This window comes from Pleurodeles waltl, chromosome 7 (assembly GCF_031143425.1).
Source record: "Pleurodeles waltl isolate 20211129_DDA chromosome 7, aPleWal1.hap1.20221129, whole genome shotgun sequence".
Lineage (NCBI taxonomy): Eukaryota > Metazoa > Chordata > Amphibia > Caudata > Salamandridae > Pleurodeles > Pleurodeles waltl.
This window is the reverse complement of record NC_090446.1, coordinates 1,538,904,967-1,538,931,702: the sequence shown is the minus strand read 5'-3', so window position 1 is coordinate 1,538,931,702 and position 26,736 is coordinate 1,538,904,967. Positions and strand designations below refer to the sequence as shown.

At 46.8% G+C, this 26,736-nt stretch overlaps 1 long non-coding RNA gene across 1 annotated transcript in view; it reads left to right on the top strand.

Moving 5' to 3' along the window:
* Positions 1 to 25,479, top strand: part of LOC138247464 (uncharacterized) — a 96,180-nt gene extending 70,701 nt beyond the window's left edge. The window contains exons 3-4 of the long non-coding RNA XR_011194512.1: positions 21,388 to 21,425; positions 25,284 to 25,479. This is a non-coding gene — a long non-coding RNA (uncharacterized lncRNA). The remainder of the gene's footprint in view (positions 1 to 21,387; positions 21,426 to 25,283) is intronic.
* Positions 25,480 to 26,736: the final 1,257 nt, after the last annotated feature.

Genomic DNA, 26,736 nt, shown 5'->3' with positions numbered 1-26,736 from the left:
CAATGATCCTTAAATGTGACCCAGATATACATGAAGCTGTTTAGCAATCTTCACAGCAATCTGCAGGATTAAATTAATTATTTAAATATCATTTTTTGCTTTTCAAAGCAACATTTTTATTGGAGCTCCATTGGTGAAAAGTGTTATGATTGCCTATCGCCTTGTCCTGTCTGAAGGTCATTAAAATCAATTTGTAATACATTTAAAGCAAATCTAATGTTAGCAGGAGGAGCTTTGAGAAAAAGTCCACCTCACAACTCAGTGCTGCAGGATCTGTTAATCAGTTGGGTCTGGCCACATTCAGCTGCCTGTAGCATGCCACAGAATGAGTGGACAATCTTCAGTTAGGCTCTAGATATCAGTGCTGTTCCCAGCCTTCTTCCACACAGGTGAATGCAAGGCCGGCTTTAGTGCTGCAAGCACCCGATTCGACAATCTTTTTTTTGTACACCCCTCCAAAGACCTCCTTCTCTTCCCACTCCCTCACTACCACCAACCAGCAGGGCCCCTCACTCCCTTATAGCCCCTCTCTCACATTCATTTAATTTGTTTCAATGTCAGTATATAATTACTACCACAGTGGACGGCTTCACTGGCCTAACAAGACTGAAGGGGGCTTCCCTGAAAGGTACATGGACAGCCTCCCCTCCAGACTCACCGAGAAGCTCTCAAGCCAGGGTAGTCTGCTGAGAAGGCAACCTGGAGCTCAGACGCACTGAGGGGGCTGCAGGGGCCCTTGTTACACCACTGGATGACTTTACTAATAACAACGTATCTGTACCCTAAAGACCCCTTTTAGCAACATTAAGAATAGATAATGAAAAACTGGTGAAAGACGTAGGGCCTCATTATGAGTTTGGCAGTCTGACGGTAATACCGATGCAGTGGCAGCCTCCAAAAGACCATCAAGTTGGCGATCGTATGACCGCCGTATTATGAGTCACAATATGAACTCTGCCAAAAAACAGCCAAATTTCAGAAACCGCCAGGACGCTGGTAAAAAAAGATAGATTTGCTATTTTACATCATAGGCACACACTCACATTTCACATTTCACTCAGCACGCACCCCACATCAGCACTACATTCACAATACACACATCACTAGCACACATGATCTACTGCAACCGTCACCCCGTCACATTACAGCACCTACAACTCACCATTTACCAAACACTGCACCCTTCCACTTACAACACCCCCACACCATCTCCACAACCATTACCATGTCCCCACAAAAACACTCATGTTTCACTGATGACAAGTTGAGGGTCATGGTGGATGAAATTGTAAAGGTAGGTCCAACAAACATCTATTGCCAGGAAAAAAGAGTTGTGGCAAAGAAATAATCGATAGGCTCACTTCTGTAGGTAGTCACCCACGCACAAGGGAGGACATCAGGAAGAGTTAGAACGACCTATGGGGAAGGTGCATTCTAGGGCATCCAGGCACCAGCTAGCCGTACAGAAGACTGGCGGTGGGCCCCTACCTCCTCCCCCTACTTTCACTTTATGGGAAGTGAAGGTCTTGAACACCCTGCATCCTGAGGGCCTGATAGGAATACCTGGGGTAGTGGAGTCCAGTAAGTACCCCAACATTCATGTCATACAATTCTCCTGTCCTGCATGCTCCCTCACCACCTAAACCCACCCCAATTAACATCCACTCAATACACCTCTGTCCAAATCAGCTAATACCCCTCTCTGGCATGCCACATCTCCACTGAACTCATCTGGCCTCACAGCTCTTGGAAGTGGCATGTGAACTACTGGCTAATCACATCACTACAACTCCCAGAATGAACTATCCTATCATTGTGAAAACCTGGAATGCGCACAAAATATTACATCATGTATGTTAAATAAACTAATTTAGCATCCATACCATCTTGATTGTTCTAGTGTGGAATAGTACATGACAATGACAGCAATGCTATGGAGCACTCACACTTGTATCCCAGGCAAAACACAGCTATAGTTGTGTGCCCATTATTAATGACCACAGATTAAACATCTCAAGCTAGAAACAGACTCACCTGGGTTGGAAGTCAGATGTATGAGTTGATGCACATGCAGTACATCCAGATACAGGTCAATGTCCCTTGCTTTCTCACTTGCAGTGTTCCTTCAAGGAGACAATTGTGCCATCTAGCATCCCTGACTGTTCACTAGGTAACAGAGGTGAAAAATCATGTCTATAATCAAACAATATCAGATGCAGTATAATAACTACCAACCTAGTCTAACAACTTTTTACATGGACTATAAAAACTGAGCCATAGAGTTGCATGTACAACTAAGTTATGCTGTGCAGCAGCTGTCAATGTAATTTCTGGGAATCATGTTAAGTCACTGTCTGCATCGGACGCAAATGCAACAATACTCCCATCTTAACCTGAACTCTGAGTCTCACTCCCTCCACTGGTAACCTTGCCATTGCCACCATGGAGAGGATACCATAGACTGTCACTCCCCCTCTGGATGAAGGCCCCAGTGAGGACAACACCCTTGGATGTCAGGACTAATGTAGAACACGGCCCACCTGGGACACCTGGTCAGTCAATGACTCAACCTCACCCTGCCGATATCAACCCCACCCAGCCCTGTAGCATCAACCTCACAGTCAACCATTCGTCCCCAAACATGTGTCCCAAGGACTGTATCATCTATTGTGTGCCCCACAGTACAGGTACCGGAGTCTAACCTGGCCACCCCGGACAATGATGGACCTACAAACACTCGGAGTGGGCACCCTGTGCCAGGGGCACAGGTACTTGAGGTAGGGTATGTTGGAGTGATGCTGTGGGCCAGAGGAATGGGCCTCAAAGGGGCATAACTGACCAGGAAACCATCTCCCAAGCCTTGGAAGCCTACCAAAGCTCCCAAGGCATGAAGGGCCAAGTCAGCAACATGTTGTAGGAAATTCAAATGCTGCAGAGAACATCTGGTTGCACAATTACATCACAACAATAGGTCAACTTCGCTGACCTATTAGTCAGTTGAAGTAACGATTGAAGAGATCTGCCCTAGAGTTTCCTGCTTCATCTTCCTCTGGCTCTTCATCACTTGCCATTTCTGCATTTCCAGCCACAGGTTCTGCTACCCCCCTCATCTGGTATTAATGGTATCTGAAGTCTTAGGGCAAGATTGTGGAGCATGCAGTAGGCAACTATTGTATGACATACCTTAGTGGGTGAGTATGGGAGGGCTCCTCCTTATAAGTCCAAGCACCTAAATCTTGCCTTCAGGACCCCAAAAGTCTGCTCAACTACACACTTTGTCCTCCTGTGGGCCTCCTTGTAGCAGACATCCCCTGGCATGGTTGGGTACCTCACTGGTGTCAACAGCCAAGGACGATTTGGATAGCCAGAGTCACCTGTGAACAAAATGGTTGAACAACACAAACATGTATGTGGGACATGCAACATTATGATGGCAGGAGACATACTTTGCAAACACACATTCCATGTGTAGAGTAATTTCATTAGCAGTGGGACATTGCTATTCCGCGTGATAAAGGGATCATGGACTGATCCTGGATACTTTGCTGTGACTTGTGAAATGTAATTGTCTGCTAGACACACCAATTGAACGTTGATGGAGTGGTGGATTTTTCCTGATCCTATTCACCTGTTCATTGGCAATGAGGGAACCAAGGCTACATGAGTGCCATCAATGGCTCCAACCACATGTGGAATGTGTCCCATTGCTTAAAAGTCTGCCTTCACATAGGCCAAATCTGCTTTTTGAGGAAATCTGATGTAGATTTCCAGGTCTTTCAACAATGCACACAGTATATCCTTCAAAACCAGACTGAACATGGGCTGAGGCATCCCTGCAGTTAGAGCCACTGTATTCTGAAAGGAGCCAGTGGCCAGGAAATGTAGCACTGGCAAGACTTGAATGATGGGAGGTATGCTATAGGGAATGCGAACGGCAAGCATCAGATCTGGCTCCAACTGTGGACAAAGATCCATGATAGTATGATGATTCAGAAAATATGTCTGAATACAATGTCTTTCTTCCATGGTGTGCAGGTCTAGTAGTGGACTGTATACTGGTGGTCGTCTTCCTCTCCTCATGGCAGGGTAACTATGTGAAAACATGTAAACATAGTATGTGACAGGCAGCATGCACTCATCAAGTACAGTCAATTAAATTACTCACACATAACAGCTGTCGAGGGCGGCTACTACCTCTGACATATACAGTAAAGCACATAGCTATGCATCTGATGACACCCCTCTTAGTGCACATTGCCTCAGCTACATATGAGATTACACTTAATAATTCACCTGTTACTGGAAATGTGTGTTAGATCAATCGTTTAGACGTGTCACCCATATGTTTAGACATTATTGACATTCTCGAAACACATATAAACCTCAGAGTAGTTATACATTGCTGTCACCACATGTCCTCTGACAGCACTGCATTTACAGCACAGATGCACAAAAGTCACCCAAACATGAGGGCACTACTTTCAGATGTACAGCACAATATGGGGTATATTAATGACGCAGATTATTATATACTTCCATTCATGAAATGTATTCGAAATGGCCGCCACCTGACCTACTGTACGGGACATGTGGAAGTGACCTAAGTCCGCCAGCGGAAGTTGTCATGGCAGTAGGCGGTCACAACTGCGGTGTTATTTGCTATTTGAACACATTGCTGCCTTTGGTGGACTTAGGCCAATGGCGATGTCCAATGGTGGTCATGGTCATGTATGTGGCAGGCGTGACCACCATCTTCTGCAGTATTGCTCACTTGACTCTTGACACTGCTGCCAGCAAGAACTCAAAGACCTGAGCTGCTGTGTACTGCTTCTGGGAGCTATCATGCCGCATCCTGCAGGTGATAGGGCCCCTGCATTCACCCCTGAAGAACTTGAGAAGCTAGTGGAGGAGGTCATACCCCTGAATGAACAGCTATATGATGCACCAGAGGAACAGTTGAGTCCAATGTCATACTAATGTGTTATAGGTGTAGTGTATGAAGGTGTACTGTTAATGTAAACTAGTGAAGGTGTTGATGCATTTAGTTGATACTTTGTGAAGGAGTGTGAGCTGAGAAGATGGGAATGTGTGCCCACTTGCTGTTACTGATGTGTTTTGTCCACTATTATTGGTATGATGCATGTGAACATGACTTTCTCCTTTTGTCTGTATCATCCATGTAGGTCAACGCCCATCAGAAGAAGGGAATCGGGCGTGCCATCGCCAAGCAAGTGCAGACCCTGGGGGTCCACATGTAACGGAGCACCCACTGTAGGAAGCGGTGGGAGGACCTGAGATGCTGGGCTCGGAAGACCACAGAGGCCCAGCTGGGGATGTCCTCCCACCGAGGGAGGGGTGCCCATCGGACTTTGACCCCCCTAAAGGCCTGCATTTTGGAGGTGGACTACTCTGAGGTGGATGGGCATTTGAGGGCAGCACAGTGCCCACAAGGGGGTAAGTACTGACAGAACCCATGTACTTTCTTCTGATAGTTTACTGTATGCTGTCTATGTATTGCAGCTGTGACTATGTTGTAGGTGCTTCAGGTATGTTGACTACTGGGGATACACGGTGCTCGAGTTGCCAATATGCAGACACAGATGTGGCCATTGTAATGTCCATGGAAACAAGTTGGTTCACCTGTATGTAGTAAATAGTATGACTGCATATGTAGATGCACATGTGACTGGGTCATATGTGTGACTCTACTCAGCCATATATATTTCCCCCCTGCTGTATGATCCTTCCCACCTAGTGTCCCCAAGGCCATTCATCCAAATGGTAGCTCATGCAGCTCACTCTAAGGTGTCTGACTACTCCTATTTCACTGGTTCTGCTCTATGTGCAATATTGAGTCTGACAGATGAGTTCCAGGCCAAGTAATCCTGTGTCCTGAAATAGTTGTATACTTCATGTGAGGCTGTCATCGAAATCTGACTTTTGTTTTGGCCAACTTAGTACTGTCCCTATGAGGTTTGTGGAGGTGTCCCCATTTTCATGTCCTATTCATACAATGGGAAATGTGAAGATTCATAAGGGTGGACATCCTACAATGTGGAACTCAGGTAATCCATTAGACCTTCACATTTCATGGTATTTCATTGACATGTTTAAAACAAAAACTTGTATCCCAATTTGTTTGTTGTAGAGATGGCAAGTGGCTAGGCTGCTTAACCCTTAGCCCATGTGGGAGGAGGAGCCAAGATGGCGGCCGGGACGGTCGCTTGATACGTGCGCTCCGTTCCCGGCTCCATCAAATCATCCTGATAGGCGCCCCCGCGGCCCGAAAACGTTGGTCGGGACGGCGGCTTGACAGTGGGCTACCGGGGCGCCCGGCTAGCGTCGCGGGCGTCCCTAGATGCGGGCGCGGGGCGGTGTTGCGCCCGCGCCGGGTTGGACGTGCGGCGAGGGTGCCGGCGGCGGCGGCCTCGGCCGCGCTCTCGTCGGGCGCGGCCGCCCTCGCTCTCAAATCCTGTTCAGGGCTGGGGAGACCGAGCGGGCGCACCCGAGAGGTCGGTGCGGACCGCGCGACTGATGCTGCTCAGCGCCTGGGACCGGGCGAGGACGGCGTGAGGAGCGGAGGCGCCATCTTGGGAATTGCTCCACAACAAAAGAAGAGGGCGACTGGAGGCAGCGGCGGCGGCTCATCAGACAGTGGGGGTCCCGAAACAGGGGGGAAAAATACCCTTGCAAGAAGGCAGAGGATCGAGGTGAGGAGGGCATCAACGAAGGGGGGGGGGATCAGCACAACTAAGCAGAAGGGGGGGAACCCCGGAAAAGACAAGCACCCTCCCCCCCTCTACACCTCACCTCTGCCTCTACATAAAAGACAGAACAATTCGGGAACGTGTACTCCTGGAGCTTATACTAATGTAGAGTCGATGGACAGGTCGGACTGAGGGTATGTGGCTGGCTGTGGTCTTCCCCTCAACGGGTGCCCGCTGCAGCTGTCCTTAGCTGCGTGAGCTTTATGTATGGCGCGCCGCGGCCGCCCCGGCCCGCGCTTTACCTCCTGTGCCGACGCTTCTCCCGGCTGCCCAGCACCTTTCCCCTCCTCCTGAAGGAACCTTTGGCACCAGGCCCTCCCGCCACACCGAAAGTAGCGAGCGTCCTCCCTCAGCGTGTACAGCCCTGCATGAACTTGCAGCCGGATCATTGCACTTGGAGTAGCCTGTAGCACTCGTGGTTGAGCACCCACGCCACAACAAACTAGAACAAGTCTAAGCCCCCATGTTTGGCTGCCTAAGTTAACGCTATCAAAGCCGGCTGTGTACTCCAGGCCCAGGCGACTCAGTAAAAGCTTAAAACAACGGAATAGGAGGAGTAAAAGTGAACAATTGTCGCGGCCTGGAAGGCAATCTCAACACAGCTAAAATGGCCGGCAGAGCCAAGTCAACCAGAAATCCGGACCGAACCACCCAAGCAATAACGCCTACAGATCAACAATCCGGCCCATCCCTACAATCTCTGGAAAGCACACTTCTAGCGCATTCTGCTCAGTTTGAGAGAGTACTGCAGGCAATATTGGACACTAAGCTATCTCTGGAAGGTAGAATTGACGCAGTCGCGCAGGACTTGAACCTCTTACGAGTGGATCACCGAAGCCTAGCTGAAAAAGTGAAAACAGCTGAAGTTGAGATAGCTGATCTAACTCCAATAGTACAAGGGAACCAAGAACAGATTCAACGCATGGATGCGGAACTGAAGAAGCTTTGGAGAAGATCGGAGGAAACGGAGAGCAGGGCGCGCCGGAATAATGTAAGATTCTTGGGCTTTCCGGAAAGTATGCGTCAACCGGAATCAGAAATTACCCTAGAGCAGTGGTTAATCAAGGAGGTGCTAAACGGGGCTCCATCAAAGTTTTTTTCAGTTGAAAGGGCTTACAGAATCACGGGCAGACCCCCAGCTCCCGGCCAGACTCCCAGGCCATTGATTGCCAGGTTCTTGAACTATAGAGACCGAGACGCAATACTGCAACAATTCCGCAACAAGGGCCCGTTCAAGTACGAGGACGCGAACATCAACGCTTACCCAGATTTTACGCAGGAAGTGCAGAACCAACGAAATTCTTTCGTCAAAGTTAAGCAACGCCTACGTGAACAGAACATAAAATATGTCCTGCTATTCCCAGCCAAGTTAAGGGTAGTGATGGAGGACCGAACCCATATATTCACCAACCCCGAGGATGCATGGACATGGCTCCACGCCAAGGGCCTTGCGCACCCCCGAGAGGACGCAGAAGAGGACGGGAAATGGCAAAAAGCAGCTGCAAGAAAGCGCTCTAAACGGCGCACCAGAGGTCAGCCCAATGTTTGGCAAGCAGCAGAGGAAAGAGCGAAAGTCCTGAAAGAGACGCCACTGCATTTGCAAAGCTGTAGTGCAACGGCCAGCGGCCCTGAAGAACTGGGTTCGGACTCAGACGCAATCAGCTCTGTCTCCACGATAACAGGAGAATTAGTTGGGCCGACGTTCACCCCAAGAACCGCAGACGAGTTATAATTCACTCATTCAGACCCAGAGAGACTATCAGTGACACTGATTGGAACGCGATAAGCCTACAGATGTTCTGGCACTCTGCCGGGGCGAAGGGACACAGTACCTTTAATAATATGCTTCTTTATTACAAATGCTAAGCTAAGTGTCTGGGGGCATAAATAGGTGGTATATGGCGGGGGGCGGGACCAGGGGGAACGGATTTATGCTAAGGGGGGCGCCTGTAGATAATGGCAGACTGAGTCTGCGGCACGATGTGAGCCCCTTACAAGAGTCACATCTGTACGATATGAGAATCCCACTATGCAAATCCAACTGGATAAGAGTTATGTTATACATTTTTAAGTTTTGTAGTTTCACTGCAGTTGTAAGCAGTATAGGGGGTTTAAGTAGGGGGGGTGGGATTTATAGTTCAGTAGAAGTGCAAGAATCGGAACCACTAAACGCACATAATATAGTCCTGCACCCGCTATATAAAAATATAAGCAATAGAGAGACAGAGTTCAGGTGGACCAATACTAAAGCCCAGATCCACAGCACAGCAATATACCCACAGCGCCCTTTGCGATGTCTTCCCGAGTCAACACGAAAAACCAGTACATAATAGTAACGTGGAATATTAGGGGCCTTGGGATGCGGAGTAAACGGGCTAGAGTGCATGCTCGACTTAAAAGACTAGGAGGACATATTGCTATTCTGCAAGAGACGCACATGCTGGAGGGGGACTTGCGCGACCTGCATACAAAGTGGGGGGGCCAGATGATAGGCACAACGTACTCGGCCTTTGCTAGAGGGGTGTTGATCTGGATAGCGGTTGGTGTCCCATTCCTCATGTCAGCACACAAAATAGATCAGGAAGGGAGGTACGTAGTGGTGGAAGGCAGACTAGACGGTAGACAAATGGCTGTGATTGGGGTATACGCCCCTAACAGTGGCATCCCGGGCTTTCTCACCACTCTCACCCCAGCGTTGCTGTCTAACCCCATGCCCCTAGCCATCTGGGGCGGGGATTTTAATAGCACCCCATCAGCAGCATTGGATAGATCCAGTGCTCACCCGAGTGCTCCAACTAGCAGGAGGCTCGTGAGCCCCCTGCAAGAATGGGCGAATGCTATGGGTCTATACGATATATGGCGATTAGGCCACCCAGAGCATAAAGAATACTCATTTTACTCGGTCCCACACAACACCCACACTAGAATCGACATAATCTGGGGCACCCGCGAGATAGGAATGCTGATCGCTGAATCTGAATACCTGGCAAAAACAGTCTCGGACCATGCGCCCCTGAGAGTTACATTGAATTGGGGGAGGGCACGTCAGGTAATTCCCACTTGGAGATTACAGGTGGAGGCATTACAAGATCAAGCATTCGCCGCATCATTGAGTAAATCTATAAACCAATATTGGGAAGCAAACGCTATTTCTGCAACAACCCGGGCGATAGAGTGGGATGCCCACAAGGTAGTAGCACGCGGAGTATGCATGTCCACTACGTGGGGAGTAAGACGCTCTTTACAAGCGGAAATTAGCAAGCTAGAGAAGGAGCTAAGGATTGTGGAAAAAGCGGTGGCACGGGGGGAGGCCGCCAGTACTGCCCTCAAAGAAATGCGCTCAAAATATAATGAAGTAGATGGCAGGCTCCGCTGCCACGACTACAATTATTACTTAGCTAGGCTGCAAATGGAAGGAGATAGATCAAGTAGAATGCTAGCGTGGCTACTCCGAGAGGATAGACAGCAAGCACCGATCGGTGCCATCCGGGTGGGCGCGCAGGAGATGGCTACTACGCAACTAGAAATAAATGAGACGTTTAGGAATTATTACGCAAATTTATACACTAAACGCACATCGTGCACAGCCACTCAATTCGAGGATTTTCTGGCGGATTCCTCCCTGCCCCAATTGCCACAAAATGACAGAGAAGGAATGGAAACCCCTATTACAATAGATGAAATAGAGCTAGCGCTTGCGCAGCTGCCTAGGAACAAAGCGCCTGGCACAGACGGCCTCCCGTCGGAGTACTACAAAGCCTATCTGCCCAGCCTAAAATCCCATTTGCTAGGAGTTTTCCAGGAGGCATGGATTGCAGAAAGCTTACCCAGGTCACAAAGGGAAGCTATGATAGTGGTACTTCCCAAAAAGGGCCGAGACCATACGGATGTTAAATCATACAGACCACTGTCATTACTGAATACAGATTGCAAAATAGTAGGCAAAATATTGGCTAACAGGCTAGCTCCCCTCATGCACTTATTAATTCATGCAGATCAAAATGGCTTCATTCCAAAGCGTAACACCTTCCTAAATATTCGCAGATTACTGAGCATAATGGGTGACACCCCCAAGAGCGCTCAGGAGGAAATGGTGCTCTCACTAGATATAGAAAAGGCTTTCGATACGCTGGAATGGGACTTCCTGATGGCCACGATGGTCCGCATGGGAATAGGTCCCAATTACATTCGGTGGGTCCGGACATTGTACTCCAACCCAAGTGCCAGGGTGAAATCAGGCGGGGTGATCTCTGATGGTTTCCAGATATTCAGGGGAACGCGACAGGGATGTCCTTTATCCCCACTACTGTTTGCCATAGCAATGGAGCCGCTAGCGGCAAAAGTACGCCTTATGGAGCAAGAGTGGGGAATTATCAGGAATGGGAGGCACCATGTGATTTCATTATATGCAGATGATGCTTTGATATATATCAGGAACGGTAGTGCAGCTATCCCACCAGTAATGTCATTATTGGCTGAATTCGGAGGATTGTCTGGCCTTGTGGTAAACTGGGAGAAGTCCTGTGTGTTCCCCCTGGCAGAAAGGGCTCCCAATAACCAAGACCCCCCGAAGGTAGGGCGCCTAAAGTGGTGCCCGACAACATTTAACTATATTGGGATAAACATATATCATACCACAGAAGACTTAAGGGACGGGAACTTGGGTAAGGCGCTAACCTCCATAAAAGGCTCCCTACAATTCTGGAACAGGCTTCCGCTCTCGCCACCCGGCAAGGTGGCAATTGCTAATATGTTGATCCTGCCTAGGCTCCTATATTATTTTGCGGCCTTGCCGATAAACATTCCCAAAAGCTTCTTTGGTAACTTAAACACAGCGCTAGTGCGGCTTATTTGGGGAGGTGGCAGAGCGCGAGTGGCGCTATCTGCGCTGCAATGTCCATTGGACGATGGTGGCTTGGGAACTCCGAATTTTTAGAGATATTACGCAGCCGCACAACTACAGTGGGTCCAACATTGGATCCACAGTCCGGAACATGCCGAATTTATGAGTCTAGAGCCCCAGTGGAACGGGACCCTTCTCCTAAAGTGGCTTACGTCAAAGCCCTCCAAACTGGTACTGGTTAACCCATTGCTTGCAACCGCGCATGCGTGCTGGATTAAATATGTGCAAAAAGGAGCGGATAAGCTTCCATACTCCCCACATATACCACAAAATTATCTATTGGCTGGGACGGTTGCGGGCAGGCAAGCTGGGAAGATTTGGAATGAAGCAGGAATACAGGTAGTAGGAGACTGTTTCGAAGACGGCAAATTAATGACGTTCGAGGCCCTCCAGGCCCTCACGGAGATAAACCCGGGTCAATTCCTGACATACCATGCCGTATGTCACGAAATCAGGAAAATTTGGGGAATGGGCGGTTCGGAACCAGAGATCTCCCCAGTAATTCATCAGCTTCTACAACACAGCGATCAAACAAAAATAATATCCAATCTATATAGAACCCTTAACAAAACCCCGGAGGCGCAGGCAGGGAAAGCATGGGGTAGATGGAACGCAGTACTCCCCAACCCGATCCCACTGGTAGACTGGCCTAAGGCCCTGTCGCACATTAGAGGCGTGTCAAGGAATCCAAGATTTAGATACACCCAATTCAATTACACGCACCAAACATATCTTTCTCCAGCCAGAATAAAGCGCATGTTTCCTGATTCAGCACCAACATGCCCCAGATGCAGGGCACCCTCAGCACCCTTCTACCACATGGTATGGGACTGTCCTAATATACAAACGGCCTGGGCGGAGGTGGTAGGTGAGGTATCCGGACTAACGGGACTCCTGCTGTTGGCAGATCCTGGGTCCTGCCTGCTGGGTTTGAGGAAGAGACCAAAGAAACAAAGACACCTGCATAAATTTACAGATCTGGCCTTCTTAATGTATAAAAGATTAATAGCAATGCACTGGAAGGCCCCTAAAGCTCCCAACCTGAAATCCTGGTACTCATTAATTATCCGCTGGGCTCGCACTGAATACCAGGTACTAAAAAGAATGGTGCGTGAGGGGCGGCAGCACACAGGATGCTCCACATGGGAAGATTTGGTAACAAAAATGGAGGCCAAAAACGATGAGAAGCCTCCCTGAACTGGGGCACACATAAACGGGACAAGAGAGGCACAAATTCCCCAGCATTCCCCAACTCGGAAACAGGCCCACAGGGCACCCAGGCACCACAGCGCACACATATAATTCCTTCCCATCACTCAGGAAACAGTTGCCCTTCAAATATTCGTCATCACAGGCCCAGCGCCACGCGAGGAGCGGAGAAACAGGCTAGTTGTCTGCATATACCAATTGGGACGATGCCCTCCTCAAGCGCCCAGGGAACCCAAGCATGCAGTGTTAGGCCCACACTGGCCTCGAGCGTATGCCTATATAGAATAAACAGTAAAGGATAAACCCATGCAGGGTGCAGCCAGAAAGGATACTGTGAAACTAGAAGCGTTCCGTGAAGTGCATATTGGGGGGGGGGGGTGTGTGATTGTTATATGATTTAGGTATTAGTTATTGTATTGATTTATCCTGAGCTTACAAATTGGACAATTTGTATTACATGTTGAAATATAAAATCAATAAAAATATTTAAAAAAAAAAAAAAAAAAAAAAAAACCTTAACCCATGTGTATTGTCCATTCTAGATAAGCCAATGCCATACCTATATGAGTGCTATAAATGCTATTTGCTGCCTACATCATGTGTCAATTGATACCTTGTGTCTGATTATATATTGTTGCCTACTTTGTCCTAGACTTACCATAGCTGATCTGAGGCTTTTTGGACAGCTATGGTTATGGTTATTGTCATTTCTGCCTGACTTAATGGTGTAGCAGATGTTCCATATCACATACACCTGTTGGTGTTGTGGGATATGTTGTAAGTAAAATAGATTTCCTCTAGGTGCATGTGTCATTCATGGGTACCTTGGTAATCAGTTGTGTAAGTGTTAACTCTCTACTTAGGTACTGAGGATCACATGTCAGGACAGTTGTTAGTGATGTGGGTGTTCTTATGTTGTCATGTAGAGGCCTCTATTCAGCATGTCTGGTGGAATGGTATGAGCTCTTTAAGCACAATAAATGGTGTCCATAGTTTTGCTGGTGTAACTATGCTCCCTGTGGTTGACTGTGGATGTATCCTGTGGGCTAGGTAGCCCCCAATTGCAGTACATAGAGTTGTTGTCTATGTGACATTGTATCCGATTAATGGGTGCAGAAACTCCTGATGAATCTATAACTAGTATTTAGATAGATGTTTCCCAGACATGTATTGCGAATTAGTGATGCCCACTGTATGGGAATGACAAATGTAGTGTATTCCTGAGACTAACCTTACATGACATCTTGTGATAGACTGGGCAGGTGTGGAGTCTGAGGAGGCATGATATTGTGTTATCAGTCACCTGCATTTCCTTAGACTGATGTTTTGATGGCCAGTGGACAGCTGGGATGTTTTGGTTTAGCCAATCCATCTAGTGCATGATGCTTTTGAGTAACAAGTGATTTGATGGGATAGTCAAGTAGTGGTCAGATAGTTGGCTTATGTTGTCGGTGAGACTGTTGTCAAATGGGAAGGTTGGAAGTATCTCCTTCTGACATGATGTAGGCTATGAAGGGTATTTGACTGGGCCTGTCCTAGTAGGAGATGTATAGCTACTAATGTGCATGTTGGGATGTTTGTGTGTGTGAAAAATGTGATGACCCTCTCTCTCTCCCTCTCGCTCTGTTTGTGTGCATCAGCATTGGCAGGTGAAGGAGACGTGGCACAGGCGAGTGGGGAAACTACCAGCCACGGGACCTGGAGTGATGAGACCACCGACAGCAAGAGACCCAGTGGTCCAGAGGGCAAGAAGAGTGCCACAGGGAGAGAGGATCAACGTCATCATCCTTGTAATCCTCCTCCAGTGGACACTCCCTAGCGGTGGTAGACTCATCTGGGTCCACCAAGCAACATCTTTGTCCAACACCACCCTTTCTACCACTGCCCTCCCTGCAGCTCCCTACCCAGTTGGCCATGCCCATGCCCCTGTCTGCACTGTGCCCTCAGTTAGCAGACTATTGACCTCCTGAGGTAGATCTCTGTGGGTCAGTCAACCACTGTGAATTCCATCCAGGGTCTTGCAGCTTAAGTCCAACAGAGTAATGTTATCTTGGAGGGAATTCACGGCGCACTGGCTTGCCCACAGAGATCCTTTCAGGCTCTGGCCTCCACATTGATGGCAGCCAGTCACCCTTTGTCTTCCGTCCCCCCTCCACCTTCCTCTTCCCAATCCCAACCCCCTCTTCCCCGACACAGCCAAAGTACACAAACAAACAAGCATGCATCCACCTCAACATCCAAGGGTAGCTCTGGCAAACACAAGCACCACAAAACACACCACTGGCATGCACACAAACAACATACACCTGCAGACACAGCAACAGTCACAACCTGCCTTGACACCCCCACCAGCCCCAGCATCACAGACAGTATTTCAGACACACCTGCAGATACCACAGCAACATTTACAGAACCAGCCACTACACCTGTCTTATCCACAGAAAGCACAACAGCAGACCCTCAGACATCCACCCCAGTCACTACATCCGCAGACACCACATCCACAGACATACCTACGTGCAACACATCCATCATACCTGCAGTCACCACCCCAACAGACACTCAACCACCCACACATCATGGCATCCCCCAGCACCTCCACCCCTCCTCCTCACAAGACACATAATGGCCCACCCTCATCCACATAACAGACACCCACCACCCACATGCATATGTTGCACATACATGCACCCAAGACATCTACACCAATACCTCAGACAACCACTCTGTCACCCTCCACACCCAAACCCTTTTGCTATGACCGTCTCTGTGTGTCTAAAAAGGCTTTCCTTTCTGAGTTTGCCTTTTCCCCTACTCCTCTCCCACCCTGTGATACCCCTAAACGTTCTGTGTCCCTCCTCAAAGCTGGCCCTTTTACCCCCAAGACCTCCCCTTCCCCCTGCAAGTACCCATGCCCCTGCCCCTGCCAAGAAGTCTACCCCTCCCAGGAGTACCCAACCCTCTGCTAAGCCTAGACCTAAACCCTCCTCCCAAGTCCCATCCCAAAGGTCCCCCTCCCCGTCTCAATCAAAAGCCCACTCCCCACCCCTGCTAATCCCTGAGGTGTCTGCCCCCTTGGTGCCCCTACTTGTGGAGGTTACATGGCAGTCAGGAGTCAAGTTTGGGGCACACATGTGCATTTTCTGCATGTTGCACATTGTTATTTTGGAATGGCTTCTGGCTTTGGACATTTTTAAATTATTTATTCCCTTATTACATAATTGGGCCAACCAGTTGGTTTTGAAGTTACATCTTTGTCCTGCATTTGTTTTTTTAGGGCATATCTGTTCCTGGCTGACATTGTTTGCGTGTGAGTATTTGTATGTAAGGGGTGGTTGTGCTACCTGTTTTGTCTGGGCAGCATGTGAGGTTGTGTGCAGTGTATTTGTCCCCCTGTTTTAGGTGTGTGTTGTGTGATAGGCATGTGTATGTTGGAGACATGTTGTGATGGTATTGAGTGGTGTTTGTGTTGACATGTGTTTGTTGTAGTGTTGTGTGCCTTTGTCTGCTTGGACTGTGTGCATGAGCAAGTGTGGTGAATGGTATGTCAGATACGTTGTGATGTGTGTTTCTAGGGGTATGCTGAATGCTGTGTTGTACAGTGGTGTAATAGTGTGTGGTTGTTCCCTGTTGGTGGTACGTTGTGTTGTATGTGTGATTTGTTAACAGGCAGTATATGTTGTGGGTGCTTGCCAATGCTTTAATGGTTTTGCGGTTGTGGTGTCATTTGGTGGTGTTGTGTGTTGTGTGTGACTGTGTCAGTGCTGTGTTTCTGGGGGTAGGTGTGTGTTATTGATGTGTGTGTGGGATGGCCGTAGTGTGTTTACTGTGTATGTGCATGTGTATGTGTGGCTGCCTGTGAGAGTGTGTGTGTGGTTACGTGGGTCACCCTCACCACCTTTCCCAATTGGTTTGTTGTGTGTTAGTAGGTACTTTGACATTTTACAACAGTGACAGGTAAGCGTGTGTACTCACCGTAGCTGTTGTCGTCGCAAGTCGTTGGGTGAACAGGAGCAGCGCAAAGACGTGTAGTTCAGGTTCCATGGCAGCTCCGAATGAGTATGGCTTCCTGAAAGTGAGTGTCTCCTTTTATACATTTGGTTTCCGCCTGGGTTTCCATAATGGTACAACTGTAGCAGAAAGCTTGGCGGTGTGCAACCTCGTAATCTTTCCGGCGTAAACATTGTTTCTACCTGCCTGCAGGTGGCTACTGTCATCCGTGGCTCGTAGACCGCACCGGTGGTGCCGGCGGTGGTTTGGCTGTATTCTGTTGTAAAGACTGCCAGGGTCATAATTTGACATTCTTCTCCGACAGCCTGTTGGCAGTATGACTGCCAACATGGCGGTCCTGAGACCACCAGACTTGTAATCAAGCCCATAATGTCCTAACCTGCACAGTGCAGTTAGCATGCAGCAATTTGATGCCAGTTAATAAGTCACTGTGCTATTTCAGGATTGTAACTGAAGAACTGCAAGTAACTAATGGATCTCTGTGAGTAGAGCAGTAACCCACTGAACTATCCACATAAAAAACAGGTTTGTAATCTGCATTGTACACATTCTTCGCAGTAGGCATATAAACCCTCTGTGCTACTGGATTATGAGTTAAAACTGCCACTAGACAAAACTGGGATCTCTTTCTAGCAGGAGCTTCATAACTACAGATAACTTGATGTTTTAATTGTTGCCTGAATACTTGTGAACACACAAAAAACTCTACCCCAGGTGCTTTTTAACTCAGCGCCCCGATCTCAGAGCCAGGTCTGGCTGGACCTGTTGCACTGCCCTAAAGCCGGCCCTGGGGCAATTTAGAGGATAAGAAAGTGAAACAAACTCATCTGCATGGAGACCCTCAGTGCAGATTGCAGCTGTTTATACAGTCTCATCTTGTATAGCGTGCACACCAGGAGACCAGAACTGGGATTTGCCCTCTGCATTCCTTTGAGTGATAGAAGCCTGGATTTAACACAGCACCTGGACAACTGGTCACACCCGTGCCTCGCCCCCTCCCCAGAACCTCTGGGACAGCATGGCCTGGTTTTTTACCTGTTTCTAAGAGAAATGGGCTATGCCAGCTTGCTTGCCTTTTAGAAACTTCTGTGTCTTCCTTAGTTTTTGATGTTTTCTGTTCCGTCTGACTTAATAAATATCACATTCTGCACTGGTCTGATAAGCCACACCAACTTTACGATGGACAAGGTTTTAAAGTTCAAATAAAAAATACTTTTGTTTTTTACTTTTATTGGATCACAGAGAATGCTAGGAGCAGGATCTCAGTATAAGAACACTTTAGGTTTCAAAGTGGCTCTGGCTTCCAGAACAGATAGTTCTCATGCATGCATGATTTTATTGTTTTACATAGGATTTTTCCTCTATAGATTTTCTAGGCCAAGAGTGCATTGTGCATGTACAGGACTAGTGAACATTCAGGGGCATGTGTTTTCCACAACACAATCTTCTCTTCCTTTAACCTATATCAGCTCCTTCTCTTTTTTCTCAAGGTTTCAACCTCTTCACCATGTACCCATATTTCTGGATCACTCTACCAGGATGGCAGAACTGCTCTTGTTCCCCTCGGAGCCACATACCTCAACCTCTTTCCTGTCTTTAGGATTCTCATGCTGACTGACCTGCCCATTGTGCATCACCATGATGTGGTATAGGCTCACATTTATAATCACTTCCTTAATCACTTTTTCTCTCTTTTAAGCAGGGATGTCATCTTCTTGTCTCCATAATATCTCTTTTTATTGCCATCCAGTTTATATCTTGAATGTCCAGGTTCAACTCTTCACAAATGGAAATATCTGAACAACAAAGCAAAGTACAAGCTTTTTCCATCTTCTCAAACACAGAAACACTCTTGTTATATCTAATAATACGTACCTCAACAGGATGTGTTAAAAAGGTTTAATTGAGTGAATGGGCCAGCCAGCCAATGCACGCTGAGCCTGCTGACTGCTCCAGCTCCCGCATCAACTGAGGGATCTAGAACGCGCAACAAGGAACCCAAGCTGAAATCCTACCATAAGTCCTACAGTGAAACATAACACATATCTTCCCCACTTAAAACATAAACAATTAAGTTCAAAAATGTCTTTCTGAGAAAACCAAAACAATATATATAAAAAAAATAAAACCAAACAAAACAAACCAATGACCAAAGATGCTATCAAAACATCACAAACATGATATCTATGGAAAAGGACATGGTCCCACAAACAATTGACATCAGTTAAGAACATAGGGCCTCATTCTTACCTTGGCGGACGGCGGAGGCCGTCCGCCAAGGTACCGCCGTCAGAACACCGCACCGCGGTCGAAACACCGCACCGCGGTCGAAAGACCGCTGCAGTGATTCTGAGATTTGCCCTGGGCTGGCGGGCGGCCACCAAAAGGCCGCCCGCCAGCCCAGGGCAAATCAACCTTCCCACTAGGATGTCGGCTCAGAATTGAGCCGGCGGAGTGGGAAGGTGCGACGGGTGCAGTTGCACCCGTCGCGTATTTCAGTGTCTGCTAGGCAGACACTGAAATACTTTGTGGGGCCCTCTTACGGGGGCCCCTGCCGTGCCCATGCCATTGGCATGGGCACGGCAGGGGCCCCCAGGGGCCCCGCGGCACCCCCTACCACCATCCTGTTGCTGGCGGGCGAACCGCCAGGAACAGGATGGCGGTAGGGGGTGTCAGAATCCCCCACGGCTTTGGCCGCGGTCAGTGCAGGAAAACCGGCGGTCTCCCGCCGGTTTTCCGCTGCCCGTCAGAATCCTCCAAGGCGGCGCAGCATGCTGCGCCGCCTTGGGGATTCTGACACCCCCTACCGCCATCCTGCAATGGCATGGGCACTGCAGGGGCCCCCGTAAGAGGGCCCCGCTTGTATTTCACTGTCTGCATAGCAGACTGTGAAATACGCGACGGGTGCAGTAGCACCCGTCGCACCTTCCCACTCCGCCGGCTCGATTACGAGCCGGCTTCATGGTGGGAAGGTCGTTTTCCCCTGGGCTGGCGGGCGGCCTTTTGGAGGCCGCCCGCCAGCCCAGGGGAAAACTCAAAATACCCGCTGCGGTCTTCCGACCGCGGTACGGTATTTTGGCGGCTCCCGCCGGGCGCGCGGTGACCGCGCCCGGCGGGAGTCAGAATGACCCCCTATATGCCTTTCATTCCTAGAAAAATAATTAGGTGCAATTTGCTTCCACAGTTTGCTTAACTTTTGCTGCCTTAATTGCATCCAGATGGCTGTTGTGTTTTTAAGCAAAGTAAAAGCTGCAGGAGACACGCTATTGTGAAGCCTATACACGTTTACCTCTCTTCTGTAAATCAGTGCAATCCTTGTGAATTCCCTGCTCTATCAGACACTAATTATGTGCAGTGTGCTGTAATGCTGATTGAGAGGGTGCATGAGTGATTGTATGCCTGAGTGACCAGGTACATGAGTGTCTGAATAGGTGAGTGAATGAGTGCATGAATGGATCTGTGGGTGAGTGAGTTGCTGCATGAGTGGGTGTATGGGTAAGTGCATGAGTGTCTGAATTGGTGAGTGAGAGGGTACGTGAGTGGTTGTATAGGTGAGTGAGTGGGTGCATGAGTTTCAGTATGGGTAAGTGAGAGGGTGCATACGTGGTTGTATAGTTGAGTGAGTGGGTGTATGTGTGTGTGTATGAGTGAGTGAAAGGGTGCATGAGCATTTGTATGAATAAGTGAGTGCGTGCATGAGTGTGTTGTCACTGCATGAGTGACTGTTTGAGTAACTGAGTGGATATGTGAGTAGCTCTACGGATTACTGTGTGGTTATGGAAGTAGTGTCAGTGTCCACTACTGTTGTGCAGGGTGGTCTGAGCTGCACTGTGTTCTCACATCTGAGAACTGTTCTTAAGACTCACTAAAGTACGTCAGCATGCAGAGCACCATAAATTAAACCTGGGAATGGGGGAGTAACAGAATGCAAAGCACTTCACCAGAGCATCAATTAATCTGCTAACCCAGTGGAATGAACCAAACTCCCCTAGAGGATGATTACTTTTGCCTGGGCTGCAAATCAAACCCTTAAGTCCATGGTCTATTCTCATGTATATTGTAGCTGAGGTGATCAGTTAAAGGCTTGGGGCAGGGAGCAGAGCAACATTTTTAAATCTAAGCCACAGGATAATATTGTGAAAGATCAGTGGTGCAGTATGGGTAGATGAGTAGCACCAAGGATCACAAGGAGCACAAGAGTCACAAAAACCCAAACAGTAAACAACATGCAATGGCTTCATTCCTCTCCCTCTGCAAATTGGAGGTCATTGCCTCGCCTACCCGAAAGAGCAGATTCCACATTTGTTTCAGCTGTGACCTCCTTTCAACTATATTCAAATGAGCTTGGTGCACATGAACTGTTGTATCCACCTCAGTGCTCCTGAAATATGCAGCATCTCCAACCTACCACACATAAACCAACAGGACAGCATGAATTCTGAAATGAACATCCATTTTATGATTTTCTGTAAACAATGTTCTTTATTTCCCTTTTAGCGTGGTCCAGGATAAGCGCTGATATATAACATGTGAAGGTAAAATCAAGTTCTAGTCTTATTCTATTTCCTAACTATAACATTTCTCTAACCTTTGTTTTTTTCAGTGAATGTCATTAGTGATGCAATGCATGGGGTAATTAGCGTGCATAGCGAGGGTGTGAGTTACAGTTACCATAGGACATGAGTTATGGTTACCAGAGCTAACTATAACTGGTGAATTTCAGTGGTTTTGTATGTTTAAAACATAGCACCTTTCCCGAGCCAAATTGCATTAAAAAAGAGGAACGGCAATGCTGATCCCATCCTCATGCCTTATTAGGCCCGGGGACCCTATCCTGTGGCCAGGCCCTGCTTCCAACTCCCTGCAGGCAGCCAACCCATTGCTGTGCTATTCTAAGGCTTAGCCAAAGAGACTGGCCTTTGGCTAGGTCATGTGGCCAACCTACCCAAAGGCAGTCAACCTCCTACATGCTGCCAACCCCTCGCCAATGCACAGCCTTTGGTGTGGGGAGTGTAGGTGTGGCCTATGGACCCCAGTGACCCCATCTACCAGGGCCAAAACATATATGTTAGAGGGATGAGGCATGTAGCTCCCTTCCTAAAGCACTAATTGACACCCTGGATTCCATCCTCCAGGGACACATTCCAATAAAAAGGGGAGAGGGTCCGTGTGGCTCCCATCCCAGAGCCTTAATAGGCTTCGGGAACACTATCACCCGGGGCCATATGTAACTTAAAGGGGGGAGGACCTTATTTTCACCCTGGGGACCCCATCCACCAAAGGTTCTTAAAACTAAAGGTCAGTGTCTCAGTGCCCACCCAGGACACCCATTCAGCAACACATATTAAGGGGACCTGGGTGCGGTAACCACCACCCCCTCACTCGAGCCTCAAGGAGCCTGAGTACTGTATCCCCTGGCGCCATATATTTAATTGAAAAGGAGAGAGGGGCTGTGCAGCACCCTATCCCGAGCCACATTAGGTCCAAGGGAAAAGCCCTGGGGAAAAAAAGCAGTCCAATTTCTTCAAAGAAGAAAGGGCTGAATTTGTCTTAAAATAAAACAAAAACGTATTTACTTTTTGAAGTTTTATGTGAGTGCTGGCAGTGATCCCCTGGATCATTGCCTACTCATTCAAAAATATTTGCTACAATTTACCAAGAGTAAGCAGCCCAAAGTAACGTCCTTTACTTTTTTGAAACAGGCACAACTACAAATTGTGGTTCAGTAACTTTTTAATGGTTTGTGACTGGTATCAGGATTGTAAAGCATTGATACATTTTTCTGCAAACCCCAATTTGAAAAGGAACCCCACAAAATGGCTCTTTCAAATTGTGATTATTAATCCATTTCTAAACCCATGTCAGAGGTCAGTAAAGCTTTTTATGGGTTTCGTACATTAAACACAATTTCAGCTGCATTAAAGCCACAAGATCAGTGAAGTGCAGGGTTTGCGACAGCTAAAAACCTTAGTGCATCTGACACCATATTCTTTGTTGTTCCTTTGTGGGCAGCGTCCACCTACAATCCTGCACTCACTGTTTCATACAAAACAACACAATTGATCAGCTCATAATGACCCTATCTACAGGTGACCAACAAAAGTGATTGTGGACACAGATTATAATGTTATTACTGGCAACATATGCATAATTATCAACAAATGCAAGTGAAGGTGCCCCAGTAACCCCCAGTCTCTGGGCATAATTTTTAAAGGATTTTCTTCAGACAACACCTCTGATTGAGTCTACTGGACTCTAAATACCATAATGCTGCCACCAGCCACTTCCTGATGACACAATTAAAGGAGATACCTGCTCTAAACTACAGGGCAGGAGGCCAATAAATTCCCTCAGGAATTGCAGGCAGCACCAAATCAGCAGTTTTAGGAGCCCCTTCAGATGAGGGATCACAAGCTGTGACAGAAAAGTTGAAAATGTTGTGGAACCTGAGGACAAAGAAAAATTTTCATGCACCGATCCTTTATCCCCTAGACAGGAGCTTGTAATATAGTAGAGAAAGCTGAACAGCTTTAGTTTGCCTAAGACTGATTGTTAACGGGGCTAACACCAGGCCAATGTGGTAGAGATGAGAAGAATGCAACACCTACACTGCTCAGAGGGGTCTGTATGGACTTCAGGTGCCCCAGACACAGAGCTGGCTTACTGAGATAGAGTGCCTGTCACGCCATTAAGAGCAGTCACCTCTATTTTTCTGTTATGGGGCTTACAAGTTGCAGTCATTTCTCTAGCCAACCCCACTATAATTTTCATCAAATAATTCAGCTTCACTATCTTTCAAGTCAGAAATTGAACAGATCAAATTAGTTTATTGGGAGGTTTCAAAGCATCCACAGAATTTAAAAAAATAATCAAGATAAATCACAACAGTATATATATGACATTTTAAAATGAGTCTTGAATAAGTTTGCATGTTCATTAACCACCAAAATAACAGAAATATTTCCACCTGCTACATTGATTATCAAATGCTTCCTAATCTTGGTTATAAAAATTAGATCCCACTGACACCTCATAATTAGGATCAAAACCATCAACCAGAGTTGGAGGACATCACCTTTTACAAACATTACATCACATGACATTACACAAATTCTATGTTATATAAATTCGTCATTACATGTTTATTTGTGAATCATGCTGAGAAGCATTTGATGTTACTGTAAATGTGTAAAATAAATACCATAACATAGCATAATATAACATCTATAAAGGTCCTCTGCAATAGACATTAGAACTACATCTGGGTGCATATGTACTAATATTTTTTACAGCCTGTCATACAAAGTAACACAATGCAAAAAACAGCAGCAATTTACTTATTTTTTTTATTTTAAAGATGTCTTCTTCTATCAAAGACAAGCTAAAGTGCAGCTGTGAGTCAGAAGCATATTGGAACAGGGCTTCCCAAAAGAGCCTCTGCCTAGTACAGATTTCTATGTATGACTCTAGAATGTCATGTGACAAGCTTCCCAAGCTCAAACTTCCCCAGTGCACAATTGTCCTGATGTGCTATTGAACATTCTATCTTTTCTTTCCTTTTTCTATTAGGAAAATATTTTCCTGTGAAGAAACCTCTTCACATATGTACCTTCCAAGAGATCTTCCTTCCCATAGTAAAAAAAGTGCTACTCCAGCTCTGGTTAAAACTGACAATTTTGAGGGTGTCCAATAGTAGTTTGGAAATGCCAACAAACTGTCATGTTTGAGGGCATTTGCAAATCTTCAAGACAAACCATTCAATGATCTGCTGATTTCGCAGGTATTGCATGGAATTTACTATAGCCTTACAGCTCACTGTATCAGTTAAAGGCCCGAGCCGAAGGTGTGTGGTTCAGCACATGCGTGTTAAGGCATCAAACAACGAAGTCGTGGTTAACGAAAGTGTTGTTCCACTTTCGTTGTCCACAACTTCGTTGTTACGGAGTCGTGGTTAAGGCTGCTTCCCAATGAATGGCACTCCCCTTCATCACCTAAGGGGGGGGTTTAAGGACCTTTGTTGAGGAGGTCATGCCTACAGGAGCTGTGACCTCCTCAGCCCTACAGGAGCTGTGACCTCCTCAGCCCAGCAAAGTTCAGCTGAGGCAGCCAGGAGCCTGCACATTTATCACACATCTAGCTCCTGGCTGCCTGGCCTGGAAATGATGAGTGTCTGCCAGGCTGACCTTTGCTCAGCCTTGCAGACACTCTTCTTGAGGGGCAAAAGATGAGGAGGCATGGATCCTCTCCCTCTATGGATAGGCCGCGGCTGCACCATGGCCAAAGATGTCTGCTAACACAACACCAGTTAGTTTTACAGTGGTCTGCTTAGAGGGTCAGTATGTAAATTATCCAGGAGTAGGTTATTCAGCAGTGTCTGTTTTTCTTTCCTGCAGGGTACCCCGGACCCTGGTCTTAAGGCCATTTTGATGAATTCTGCAACAGCGCTGATTACTGGAAACACTTACTTTTCAACTTTCCACACAAGGGATCATCTTCCTTTTCTTTTACTCAATAAGTATTCTCTAGGAACGTCTTGTGATTCTGCTGTCCCTTGTGTCAATTCACCAATAAAGTAGAAAGAGCATCACAGTCCCTGACTCGTCTCCTTCATTTATTAGATCTCAGAGATAGGTTTAGTGGCCAAAGACTGCATTTCAGGGTGGACTTTGGGCATTTATCCAAACTTTATTAAATATTGTTATCAGTGCTTAGAAACTATCCAACAAATCATAGTTCCACAGTGGTTTTCATTTGGAGGCCGTGATTTCATGCGCTCTACAGACATAGTTACAGTCACCAAAGGAGTTATTGGTCAGACTACAAGAACACTGGAAATTCTAACACAGATAGTGAATAGAATCTGAGCCATTCGGATACCTGGAACAAATTCAACCATCATTGTATAGCTCATAGGTCTGGCCTTCACGCTCCTGTTATTAGTGAATAGATTCATTAAAGTAGTGTAATAATAACTGTTAAATAAAACAAACATGTTTTAGCTCTAAAACACTAACACTGAAATGCCTTTTACAAGTACCGAGTAGCACAGGTGGGCGCAGAAAACAATTAGGCATAAGCACCATAGCCAAAAAAAAATTCATACATCTAATGTTATATTTTTACATTAAAAGTGAAGTGCATAACGCAGTTGTGTTAATTTAAAAAAGGTATAGCCTAAAAGGTTCTCACGAGGAGCTTTTAACAAATACACCATCAAAACCACCAGTTACTAATATGTCTGCTTGCAAAGTTAGAAGATACGAAGAACCCTAAAATATAGTTTTGATTGAAAGGCAAGCATCCAACAGGGCATTGGGGAAGCTCAGTTTGAATTTAAGGATCAGTACACACCTGTCACTTAGCTACCAGGTACCCTTCGTTCTTTACACATTCAAATATTAGGCTAAGTTATTTGTTTTCATCAAATATCTTTATTCAAATATAAAATATCCATAAAAGAGGCACAAAGATAAAATCATGCAAATATGTCTCCAAAGTCATCCACAAGTTCAAAACAATGAAAACAAGCATATTAATTATAGAACTTAGTAATTTAAAACCTCCTTCCTCTGCTTCATAAGTTAAAAGCATCTAAATGTGAAAGCTGTTTTCTTTTATGAATAGCTTTCGAAATGTAAACCAATACTCTATGACTTATAGTCACATTACCAAGATTTTGAGTAAAATTAAAATGATTATAAATAGGTTTTCCTGTAAAAACATTGGTCTGAATATTTGTTTTCTTAAGTCCCTATAAAAATTACAAAAAGGAACAAAGTGCACTCAGGACTGAGTTGACTTGTCATCACATGGACAATGAGGTACCTTTTGTGAACAAAGGCCCAT